Source organism: Natrix helvetica (genome assembly GCF_964273705.1).
Source record: "Natrix helvetica genome assembly, chromosome: 1".
Lineage (NCBI taxonomy): Eukaryota > Metazoa > Chordata > Lepidosauria > Squamata > Natricidae > Natrix > Natrix helvetica.
This window is the reverse complement of record NC_138548.1, coordinates 313,064,033-313,076,759: the sequence shown is the minus strand read 5'-3', so window position 1 is coordinate 313,076,759 and position 12,727 is coordinate 313,064,033. Positions and strand designations below refer to the sequence as shown.

Here is a 12,727-nt window from a genome sequence, read left to right as displayed (position 1 = left end):
TGGTGAACGCCCGAGGGGCCGAGGCCAGGCCGAATGGCAGGGCCCGGTACTGATAGTGTCTGCCCTTGTGGGAAAATCTCAGAAATTGACGGTGAGATCGAAGGATGGGGATGTGAAGGTAGGCCTCCGTCAGGTCTACCGAGGCCATATAATCCCCCTTTCGAATGCCCTGCAAGATTGATTTGAGGGAGGCCATCTTGAAGCGCCTGTAAACTAGAAACTGATTCAGACGCTTCAGGTCGAGAATCGCCCTCCAACCCCCCGAGGTCTTCGGGACTACAAAAAGATTTGAATAGTAGCCCCGCCCCCTCTCCGGTTCCGGAACGACCTCCACCGCTCTGATTTCCAGAAGGTGTGAAACGGCGAGGTCCATGAGATGACGGCGTTCCGGATCCCGGGATGGGGAGAAAACCTTGAAGCGCCTCGGGGGATAGGAGAGGAATTCCAACCTTAGGCCGTGGCGAATGGTCGCCCGGACCCAACCGTCTGTTGTGATCTGGTCCCACTTGTCCGCGTATAACGCGAGGCGGCCGCCTATGGGATGACTCGGATTTGAGTCATTTCCCTCTGCGGAAGGGACGGCCGCCCCCCCCGCGAAAGGGCCGCTTGGACTGGGACTGGTATCTGGAGCGGTCCTGAAAACTTTGTCTATTGTATGGCCTATCCTGCCTGTACTGCTGAAAACGGGGCTCCTGCTCCCTGTCATAAGTCCTGAAGGAAGGCCTGCGATACGGGTGACTACGAGTTTCGGCCTTCTTGGTGGAGGTGGGCATCACCTTCTTCTTATCCTTATTCTCCACCAAGATTGGGTCTAGGGCAGACCCAAACAGATTGGGGCCCGCGAAAGGGGCAGCTACTAAATCCCATTTGGCCTTATTATCGATCTGCCAATTTCTAAGCCAAAGGAGTCGGCGAGCGGCCACGGAGGTGGCCAAGGCGCTGGAGCCGAATCGCATCGCATCCAGGGTTGCGTCGGCCGAGTACTGGCAGGCCGCCATGATTTTAGTTAAATCCTGATGGATGCGGTCATCCTGGATCGGGATACGATCCTGGAGTTGGCGGAGCCACATAACGGTCGTGCGATTGAAATACGAGGCGGCAGCCGCCGCCCGCATTGCCCATGCGGAGGCCTTGTAATTTTTCCGCAGGGTGAGCTCCGCCCTTTTATCCTCCGGCTTAAGCTTATCTGCGGCATCCCCCGAGACCACTGGGGAAGACGAGACCAGGGCAGCTATTGGTTGATCTATGGCCGGAAGCTGGATGGCCTGAAGGAAGGCCTTTTCCATGTTATAAGCCCGCCTGTCATTGCTGCCAGGGAGGGAAAAATTTGAAGGCCTAGCCCACTGACTGGTGGCTACTTCCAGGAACAACGGAGGGGCAGGGATCTCCTCTTTATTGGTGGCCGTGTTAGAGAACATCACCATATCCGGATCCCTGGGCGGGGGCACTGTGGGGTCCCCTGTGCCTACCTTAGTGGTCCTCCTGGCCTTCTTCAGTAGGGGCTTAAACATGGCCTGGATGAATAAATTGGAGGAGGTGGGCTGGTCTGTGGCTGCATCCTCCTCCTCAGAGAAACCCCAGTCGTCCTGACGCCGGGCCTCTTCTCTGGAGGAGACCTCGCTCATGAGGGAAGGAGAAGAAGTTCTGGACCTGTTCCTACTGAAAGGAGTAATCTTGCCATGCCGGGAAGGCCTGTCCCTTTGAGCTATTCCCTTGGCAATGGCTGCAGAGATTAATCTTTTAAGATTCTCAGGGAGGTGTTCTAGATCCTCCTCGTCCCAGTCAGAATCATAATCCCGGGAACTATGGCCCCTGTGGGGCCTCCTACCCCGCGAGGAACCTGCAGAGGTGCCCTCCAAAGGGTCATCTCCATCCAAGCCCCCTGTCCCAGGGGGAGTTGGGGAATGGGGGGAAGCCCCTCGGGCTTCACTCCTAACTGATCTGGCTGAGGAGGAAGATGGAGAAGAAGGACTGAATCCCCTGTTGACAGAGGGGGAATGGCAAGGGGCTTCCGACCTGGGGGATCTAGATCTAGGTCTGGGATCCCTAGCCTGCCTCTTTTCTGCCCTCTCAATGGCCCTTTCAAGGGCTCTGGAACGCCTAAGCTCGTCCCTTTGTCTAGCCCTGGAAGGTCTATCCTCAGTGGTAGGCCGAGAAGCTCGAGGCCTAGCTGAGACTGTGAGGCCTGACTCCCCTTCTGGGGTCTGGGCGGTTGCGGATTGAGCGACTTCAGAACGCGCTGCCATCGCCCCACTCACGTGCACGGATGAAATGACTGATAAGCAGGCAAAGTCCTTGTAGTCTCTGAGCCCGGTGCTAGGTTGAAACAGCTCAGCTTGGGCCTGCGATGCCCCTTCGTTAAAGCTTATTGAGTCAGGGCCTGCCACGTGCTCAAAATGGCCGCCGGCTTGAGTTGCAGCCGTTTTTTATCTTCAGGCGGCCGCTAAAATGGCGCGCGCGCCGCCGCTTGCCTCCCCGGCCGTTCAGATGGCCAAGCGACCCCACAATCGTTGTGTAGCTCTAAATCTCTTGTCGCCGGTCTTCACGCCCGGCAAAGGCCGCTGGCGCTCCGGTCTGTGCTCGCGCCGCCGCCGAGAGCACCGCCGACTCGGGAGAGGCGACGCGGCCGAATTTGGGGCTTGCCGGTCTTCACGCGCGGCAAAAAGGGCCGCCGGCGCTGCGGCTGATTAACGGGTCGTCGGGGGAGGAGTTGGGAGCTGTAAATCCCCCGGCACGCCCGAGACTCCAGGAATCAGCCGGGGGGAAGAAAAAGCCCAGACTGCAAATTAAGAATGCGAGGAGAAAGTCTTACTCGGCTCTCCCTGCTTAATTGGGACAGAGGAAGATGTCCCACTGGGCACAGCTCCTTCTACTCTACGTTTTCTTTAAATTTGAAATATCCAATGTCTGAAAAACTGTCTAAGATAGTACTCACAATCACTGGGAACCAAACTATAGTCTGATGGACCTTCTGACTGAGAGGAAACTGGGAGCCAACGGGAGAAGCCGAAGGCTAAGAAGTTTTCTCTCAGTCAAATGGACCAATCAGGCTGTAATAACCCTTCAGTGACCCCTCCCTCCACTCTACTGGAAAATAATGCAGTTCTATACAAACAAATCTGTAATATGTGATTAACATCAGAAATTTAATATTTTTACATTTCAGTTATTTGAAGACACCTATACTTGTTGAAAGTAGAGTGCCAATTTTTAATATAAAAGACACATCAAGATCAAAATTTAATTTATTTTCTACCTTTAAAAATTAGGTCAGTGTTTCTTCTAGAAAAACTCCTTTATGATCACAAGTGCTTCTTGAATTACTGTCTCTTGTGGACTGGGCATCTACAAACAAATTTCTCCTCTCTCCTTTTCTTGAAGCACGACAACATAAATATAAATTAATTAATCAAGCCTACATATTTTAAGTGTCTCAAAGGCTAATTTACATAAGCTAATTATATTTAGCTAAGCGTAATAACCTATTTTATTACTAATTCTATCTAAACATTTTCTATGAAATCAGCACAGTTGCTTGCTTTTTCTTCAGTTTATGCTTCAGTTATATTTTCAATGTCTCCTTTGTATTTTCTGCTGATTAAGTGAAGCACTAGCCCAAATCACCAGTCATGCCCCCACTTGTATCAAAGTGACAAATACAGTAATGTCTAGTTTCCAAGAAAGCACATTCTTCAGCAAGAATATGTATAAACCATTGTCTCTCAGATATACTTAAAACAATCTTCAGTAATTGCTTGTTAAGAACAACTCTTCCCATGTTGTTGCTCTTTCTCAACAATATTCAGCTGAAATCTGAGTCATATTTGATTGATTAAGCCCACACGTTAGGGTATCTATTCTCCCAAGGCAATTACCAATGTATGATAAGATCACAAATTATTAAAGTTAAAAATATATGTAAAAGGAGCAAATGAACATAGTCATTAAAATACTGGATCATAAAATTGCTTTTTGGAACAGCAAAAGTATTACGTCTCCCTTAAAAATCTTTTATGTGTTTGCTTGGCCCACTGAACCACAAACTACTTCTCCTCATTTATGGTTTGTTCATAACCCCCAAAACAGTGGCTAGTGGTGTAGGGGAAAAGCTGAGATACTTTTCCCAGGGAAATACAAAAGATGAACAGTGCATGTCAGAAAAGGTTCAATTTGCTGGTATGTCAGAATCCAATCACTCTCAATGGATTGGGGCATCCATTTTAAGACCAGGGGTTGCCTTTGAATGAATCTTGACTCCTGGTGACTGCCTGGAAAAGTCCCTGAGGGTATTCTTGGCAAGGTTTTTTTGGAAATGGTTTGTCCTTGCCTACTTCCTGGGGCTGAGAATGATTAGCCAAAGGTCACCCATTGGCTTCCTGCTTAAGGTGGGACTAGAACTCATGGTTCCTAGCTTGTTGCTTTAACCACTATAACTAAACAGGCTCTCTGATAAAGAAACAAACATAAATAAATAAAACTATTTTCAGTTTAAAACTTTAAATTTTGCACAGAAATTAGTAAGCCAGCAAAGAAGGTGGTACATAAGGAGTGAAATAGATCTCAGATGGATATTCCTCTTACAATTTGGGCAAATGTTTCAGCATTCTCTGTATTTTTCTCCATCTAGAATTACAGTTAAAAGATTCACATTTTCTTGGTAAGTTAAAACATGTTCCTCTGAAAACCCCAGACTCCATTTCAGAGGAAACTTACTGATAAATTCTTGAAATAAACAGTCATGCTAATATAGTGACAAAGAAAGAGAAATCTTTTATCTGACCATGGCATTCATATCTCACTCACTCAAATGTACTTCCTCATTTTATCCAAGGACAACCCCTCGTGACTTAACTTTTTCAGTCTCACAACAAGCATCTGTTCAGTAAGAACAAAGCAAAGTAACAAAAAATGAAAAAGTTTAATTGCTCTGGGATTTTAGAATTCAAGCAGACAGATATTGCCATGTAATACCACAGACTTAACAATTATCGATAAAAAGCCCAAAAAAAGATTGGATAGTGGCTGTTGCAATACCTGGAGACACCAGAAAAGAACTGGAGAAAAATCACAAAATGCAAAAGCCTGCAAATAGAAATAGAATGAATGTGGCAGAAGAAAGCCAATATAGTACCAACAGTAATAGGTGCCTTGGATGCAATCCCAAATTTCTGGAGCATTGTTTGAATACCATCACTACTGACAAAATCAACTTCACTCAATTGGCAAAGGCAGCTTTACTAAAGGCAGCTTAGCTCTTGTGACAGTGATTTTTTTAACACTGTGCAATGAATAATAAATAAATAAATAACAATAACAATTAAAATTCACTATCAGTCAATTGCAAAAGGCTGCTTTACTAGGAACAGTTTACATCCTGCGATGATACTACAAAGCATCACCATCCCTTAACAATCCCTAGCTCTTGGAAATGACTTAATAAGTGGATAAAAATGTCAAATCCAGTCTGAATATCTGGTTGATTGTGTGACAAACCATAAGTAATAGGAGTGAAGCTCAACTAATCTGAATTTTTGATTCTTGCTTCATTACACTGACTTATGCATGTTTACTGGAAGCAATCTCATAGTGATCCATAGAAAGAGTGCTTAGAGTGCAACCATAAAGTTTACTGAAAGATATAACGTGTAGCTTTAGAAACAATTGTACTCTATCTGAAGATTATCATCTAAGTACATTTGCTGCGGTTTAAGCAATAGTAGGAATTTTGAAGTACTGTAGATGCATTTCAATCTCTATCAGTGTGCATATTTTACTGGTCGTCCATAAATGTAGTGTTCCTCAACCTTGCCAACTTTAAGATGTACAGGTAGTCCTCGACTTACGACCACAATTTCTGGCCTTCCCATTGACTTTGCTTATCAGAAGGTAGCAAAAGTTGATCATATGACCCTGGCACACTGCAACCATCATAAATATGAACCAATTGCCAGCATCTGAGTTTTGATCGCATGACCATAGGGATGCTGCAATGGTTGTGTGTGAAAAATAGTCATAAGTCACTTTTTTTCAGTGCTGTTGTAACTACAGTCACTAGATGAACAGTTTTAAGTTGAGGATTGCCTATATGGACATCAATTCCCAGGATGCTTGCTGGGAAATTCTGAGAATTGAAGTCCACATGTCTTAAAATTGCCAAGATTGGGAGACACTTCTGGCTTTATTTTAATATCCTGAATATATCAGGGCCACTCACACTGCAACTGTAGTACAATGCAAAGTAGATTAAATCTGGCATCCACAATGTGCATTTCTGATAGGTTTGCTATGCATTAGGCATCTCATTAATTTCACTTCCATGAAGTAACAGCAGTTCAGCAATGGAACCAATTACTCAGAATAGTGATCTTTTCTTCATTAGATGTGTACTCTCGGAGGGTAGGCAGCATCTGTCTTGAGTGCTTCAATTTGGATTTCTGCATTAAGCAGGAAATTAAATTCAATGGCCTATCTGGTCTTTTTGACTCTATGATTACAGTAGCTCAGTTCATCCCCCTTAGAGTTTGTTTTCCTTCTGCCAAGGTCTTCAGTGATTGCCTTTTGAGAGGATCTGCCATAATCATCATCATCATCATCATCATCATCATCATCAAAGCAGATTCCTGCAATAATACCAATGGAACTACAAAAAACTGTGCTACTCGGACATTATATATTTTAAGAAGGTACTTGGTTGATACCTAGGACTCTGGCAGCAACCCGTATCAACCATTGGCACCAGTCAATGGTATTTGTGATGCATTTTTGAATGTTCAGTTGGCTGAGTTTCATATTTAATGAATAAAGTAAATAATAATAATAATAATAATAATAATAATAATAATAATAATAATAATAATAATAATAATAATTGCGCAAGAACAAGCTATCCGCACAAATGCCATTAAGGTCAAAATCGAAAAATCCTCTGATGATGCCAAATGTGGACTTTGCAAAGAGGCTGATGAAACTGTTGACCACATACTCAGCTGCTGTAAAAAAATTGCGCAGACTGACTATAAAATGCGGCACAATTCAGTGGCACAAATGATCCACTGGAATTTGTGCAAAAATTATAATATTAAAACAGCAACAAACTGGTGGGAACATAAGCCTGAAAAAGTCGTCGAGGGTCAGATGGTCAAGATCTTGTGGGATTTTCGCATACAAACGGATAAAATACTGGCGCATAATACACCAGACATCACACTGGTTGAGAAAAATAAGGTCACAATCATAGACATCGCAATACCAGGTGATAGCCGGGTCGCCGAGAAGGAATATGAAAAAATTGTGAAATACCAGGACTTAAAAATCGAAATTCAACGATTATGGCACAAACCAGCAGTGGTAATTCCAGTGGTAATCGGCACACTGGGTGCTATTCCAAAAGCACTGGAATTACATTTAAAACAGTTAAAAATTGACAAAATCACCATCAGTCAAATGCAAAAGGCTGCACTGCTTGGATCCGCACACATATTACGAAAATACGTTACGACGTCCTAGGCCCCTGGGTGGGGCCCGACTAGTAATTAATGCCAAATCCGGCGAAACAACTGGCCGCTGTGATACAATTCGGTTGATGCAATAATAATAATAATAATAATAATAATAATAATAATAATAATAATAATACAGTTCCATTCCAGTGCCATACTTGCATTGTCAATAACTTAATCATACTGTAAATTGTGCCAGCAAGTCTCCTAATATTTAAGGCAAGTGTCACAATGATCACACTTCCTGTCATGCTAGAGAATTAGTACAGTGCAATCAAAAGGAAAAGCTAGGTTACCACTCAACTCCAACCTAAATTCTTTAAGTTAATCTCGGGCTATCAAATGGTTCATTAATAATGAAAAAATACTGATTTCAGATGGGAAAAAACTGACCAGGAAAATGGACAATGAGATAATGGTGGCTAGATTAATTTTTTTTTAAAGGCAGACATGTAGCTAGCATGAAGGGGACAAATTCCAGTTGGGGATTCCTAGGAAATAATTTAAAAACTGAAACAAAACATATAAAGCCTTTATACAAATTTAAAGTGCACTATTATACTGTATTACACATCTGAAGAACTTATCTGAAGTTTTAAAAAAAATCATCACCCTGTATCCTTTGAGTCAATTATGCATTAAAGGTAAGACTGGACAATATGTTTCTGTATAGTCTAGGTACAGGAAGACTCAACTTACAGTTCGTTCAGTGACTGCATGAAGTTACAACACTACTGAAAAAGTGACTTATGACTATTTTTCATGCTTACAATTATTGTAGCCTCCCCGTGATCATGTGATCAAAATTCAGACACTTGACAACTAATTCATGTTTACTACGGTTGCAGTGTCCCAGGGTCATGTGATCACCTTTTGACAAGCAAAGACAATGGGGAAGCCAGATTCACTTAACCCTGTCAAAAACTTAACAACTGCAATGATTCACTCAACAACTGTGGCAAGAAAGATCATAAAATGTGGCAAAATTCATTTAACAAAAAAAAAAAATTGGGCTCAATTGTGGTCCTAAGTTGAAAACTTCCTATATAATTCACTGTTTAAAAATTGAATCATAACAATGAAAAGTATTATTTCAACAATCTAACGTTTTTCATTCCAATGGCTTCATGTTATTCTACATATTTAGGTATTTTGAGGATAATTTTGTTTGGTTGTTATGTTTTACTTTTTATGTTTTTCATGGATTTTTCCCACCATATAGCTTATTACACAATAGATTGTAACTTTTTCTTTCAAGGAAAACATTTCTATAGTATAGTAATATGTCCTTTTTTATTAGTAACTCGCATTTTTAGTTGAAATGCTTTTAAAGCTATATAAAGAAAAACATGTGAAAGCATACGACAGATCAATCACCAACCACAATGAACAATGGGCTGGAACAACTCCCTTCTGGGACTCTTTAGAAAGAAAAGACTTTGCTGGTTGCTTTGTACATGTCCCTTGCAGGTAGTTAGGCAATCCATCATGGGAACAAATTTATTTACTTTTTACATTCCTAATACCAGTTAAGATTTACTGTCCACACAGTAAATCTCTATATACACAAAAAAGAGGCAGGAAGAGGGGAAACGAAAGAGAAACAACCTTCTATTTTAACTCAAGCAGACAAATACAGTTCCTCCAGTCAGCCTCAAAATTGTTTCACGTTACCTGCATTGCCACAGCAGAAAAACAACTAGAAATTCATTATTAATTAGATCATAATATATTAGCAAAGTTATGTGACCAGTTTGGAAATCACAAGAGAAGGCAATCTTTCATATAAGTAAGAAGGAAAAAGAAAAAAGCAGAAAATATGGCAGAAGAGATTTAAATTAACTCAGTATTCCTTTTTAATCATTCGAAAATCACCCTAAAACTATGGACAATTACAATGTTATCAGTCCACTGTATGCCCTAAAAGGAATCTGTATAGCAAAAAGCAAAATTAAAGATCTATGACTGAAGCCCAATCCCTATAGCAGAATGAGAGCCTCTTTTGAGTCTTGAGTTTTGAGCATTATCCCAACGGACTTACAATTTCAGAGCATAAGATTTTGTATCTGGCATCCCAAGCTAATTATATTAAAAAGTTGTGGATTTTAACTATATTTTAACTTAACACAATTTGTAACTCTACATAATCAGAAACACCCCTCCCCCCCTCCCTGCTCGGGCAGACCACTAAAAGCCCTTTGAAACATTAACCTTGTTGAAAAGCATATTTTGCCTAACCTCTAAAACACTCACTAAAAAGCAAGTCAATCGTAAACATAAATGGGAAGTTGCTAGAAGTGACCAAATTACATAAGGGAATACACACAAAATGCCACAGCATGGGTTAGTGAAGAGGGGAGGTAATTTTTTAATCACCGACTGGAAAACTCCACATATTCCAGATTAAATGATTTGTAGGATTTACCTATCTCTGTCTAAACATCAAGAGATAGAAAAAGAGCATTGGGATCTTGCAGAGGAAACATTTTTCCCTGCCGAGATTCATTCCTGATAGTAAAAGGGCCTTTGGTTGGATTCTTCTCTGGTAACACTGTACTTACTATTAACCAGAGCATACAAAATATTTGCGAGACCAATTCTCAAATACAGCTCATCTGTCTGGAACCCACACTGCATATTGGACATTAATACAAATGAGTGAGTCCAGAGATATTTCAGAGAAGAGTCCTCCACTTCACTGCTCCCAACGGAATACCTTATGCCACCAGACTTGAAATTTTGAGCTTAGACAACTTAGAACTACGCTGCCTTCGGTCTGACCTAAGCGTAGTACATAAAATTATCTACTACAATGTTCTACCTGTCAATGACTACTTCAGCTTCAACCGCAACAATACACAAGCACACAATAGATACAAACTTAAGGTAAACCGCTCCAAACTTGATTGCAGAAAATACTATTTCAGCAACAGAGTGGTCAATGTCTGGAATGCGTTACCTGACTCAGTGGTTTCTTCCCCAAACCCCCAAAATTTTAACCTTAGTGTCTACTGTCAACCTCACCCCATTCCTAAGAGGTCTGTAAGGGGCGTGCATGGGCGCACCAATATGCCTACCGTCCCTGTCCTAACAACCCCATTTATTCATATGCATTTCATGTATTCATAATCTTGTATATACTTATATCTATTGTCTTATACATGCTTGACAAAACAAATAAATAAAATAAATGTTGACACCAAAACATTTCGGGCCATTCGAGCAAGCTGTGTGGTCCATGGGGGGTGGGGAGGAGGTGTCACAGAGAGCCAGGCCGGACTGTACTGAACAACAACAACTAAGGATGCTATTTCAAGAAGGAGAGTTTCAACTCAAGAGGGGTGCGCCGCACGGACCTCTCCGAAGATCTCTCAAGAAAATAAAGCGGTCCAAGTGGGGCATTACTAACAGATCAAAAGGGGAGAAAGGAGAAACGCGGCATCCGCACACGACAAATCTTCAAAACAGTGAACAATCCCCTTTCCTTCTTGCACAAAAACACAGGACCCTTCCCAGGAAAACAGACCAGGGTCACCAGGTTCAAGATTAGCCAAGAAGTGCCGGGAGGGGAAATGGGGAAGGAGGTGGATTTACAAACCCCTTCTTCAAAGGCGGAGGATCGGCTTGCTTTAAACAGACAGGGCTGGGCGAGAGATCTCTCCTTCCCGGCCCTAAAGTTTGCCCCAGCGAAATCTTGGTCGATCACTCTTGCCCGAGCGATGAGGGCATCTAAGATTAAGGGCAACCTTAAAAGGAGCCAGGGAGCTCCTTACCTGGCCCTTCTCTCTTCGTTTCCTGCGGCCGTAAGCCACACTCGCCCTCCGCAACTCCCTTGTTATCTTCGCTCGCAGCCCGAGGGAGGAGGAGGCGGCCTGTCCCGCTTTGGCTGGCTCTGGCTCATGCCCGGGTCTCTCGACCGACCATCCCTGCAGCCACAACAAAGGCTTCGTCCCGGGTCCAGAATACGGCAGGGAGGGTGAAAGGCTGCCCTGGAGGAGAAGCGTCGTTGACAAGCCGGCGGGAGCTAAAGCAGCGAAGCCGCGGCCGGGCGACCCATCCACTTCCTGCCGTCGCTTAGAAAGAGAAGAAGAAGACAGGCGCCCGCAGTGGAAAGAAGGCGCAGCGCCATCGAATCTCCAGCCAGGATGACGAGCGGCCCGCGGAGGAAGAGCAGCCTAGCTCGCCCCCCTCAACTCCCCCGCCCGCCGGCTGAGCGAGCGCCGCCAGCCAATCACGAGGCCTCTAAAGAAGAAGCCCGGCTCAAAAAGCGAAACAAAAGGAGCGAAAGGAGCCAATGAAGGAAGTGGAGGGGCGGAGTCGCGGGCTGAGGGGCGTGGGGAACCAACCCCGGCAGGGCGTTAAAGGCGAAGTGGCGCCTTTAATCATTTCCAAGGCTTTGAGAAAGTCTTTGGGGAGCGCAGCCGGGAAAAGTTTGGTTAGTCCTCGCGCCGGTTCCTTTGGCAAGTTGCCCATCAGTGCTGTATTGAAACCAATAAACAGACTAAGCACGTGCTTAGAGCGGCAGGCCCAAAGGAGGACACCACAAAGTTGAGAAAGGGGGGGGGCAATGAATATTTGTACAGGAGTGGGGGCACCAAGAGGTCCCCAAACTTGGCAACTTTAAGAGTTGTGGACTTCAACTCCCAGAATTGTGCAACCACCTATGCTGGCTGGAGAATTCTGGGAGTTGAAGTCCACAAGTTTTACAATGGCCAAGTTTGGGGACCTCTGGCTTAGGGCACCAGTGAGCCTTAATCCGCCACTGCCGCCAATACTTCTAATTCAGAGGAGAAATCGAAAAAGAAAAAAAACAGTTTCCAAAATGTGGATTTTTAAAAAATTCTAGGTTATTCTGGCGAATTCGAGGTTTTTAGGTTTGTTTGTTTTCTAAAAGTATTCCCTTCCTCGGCATCTCTTTTAACATTTGCGAAGCGTCTCCTGTTAAGCGAGGACAAACCCTTTATTAACGAAGGCAAACAAGTACCGTCAGCGCGCCTCCTCTCGTTGCTCATTTCGACGCTTGAAAGAAATTCGAGGCGCACCTAAACGAAATGGCAACGGAACTGCATTCCACGACTGGAAGGCAGTCCCATATAATAAGCATTCCCGGCCGATGAAAGACCACGAAGCTCACGTGGTGCTCTCCAGAGTGCTGGACGCCCCAGCTCCTCCTGAACTAAGGACGTCGGAGCAAAATTGCCAGCACCGTCCAGCCGAGTTAAAAAATA

At 43.7% G+C, this 12,727-nt stretch overlaps 1 protein-coding gene across 2 annotated transcripts in view; it reads right to left on the bottom strand.

The window, feature by feature from the left end:
* TPRA1 (transmembrane protein adipocyte associated 1) overlaps positions 1 to 11,709 on the bottom strand; it is a 37,621-nt gene extending 25,912 nt beyond the window's left edge. The window contains exon 1 of one of the 2 annotated variants that reach the window (XM_081939511.1): positions 11,273 to 11,709. The gene's annotated coding sequence lies outside the window, so the exon portion shown is untranslated. Of the gene's footprint in view, positions 1 to 3,256; positions 3,383 to 11,272 lie in introns of those variants that run through there. The other variant, XM_081939512.1, reaches the window with a different exon arrangement.
* Positions 11,710 to 12,727: the final 1,018 nt, after the last annotated feature.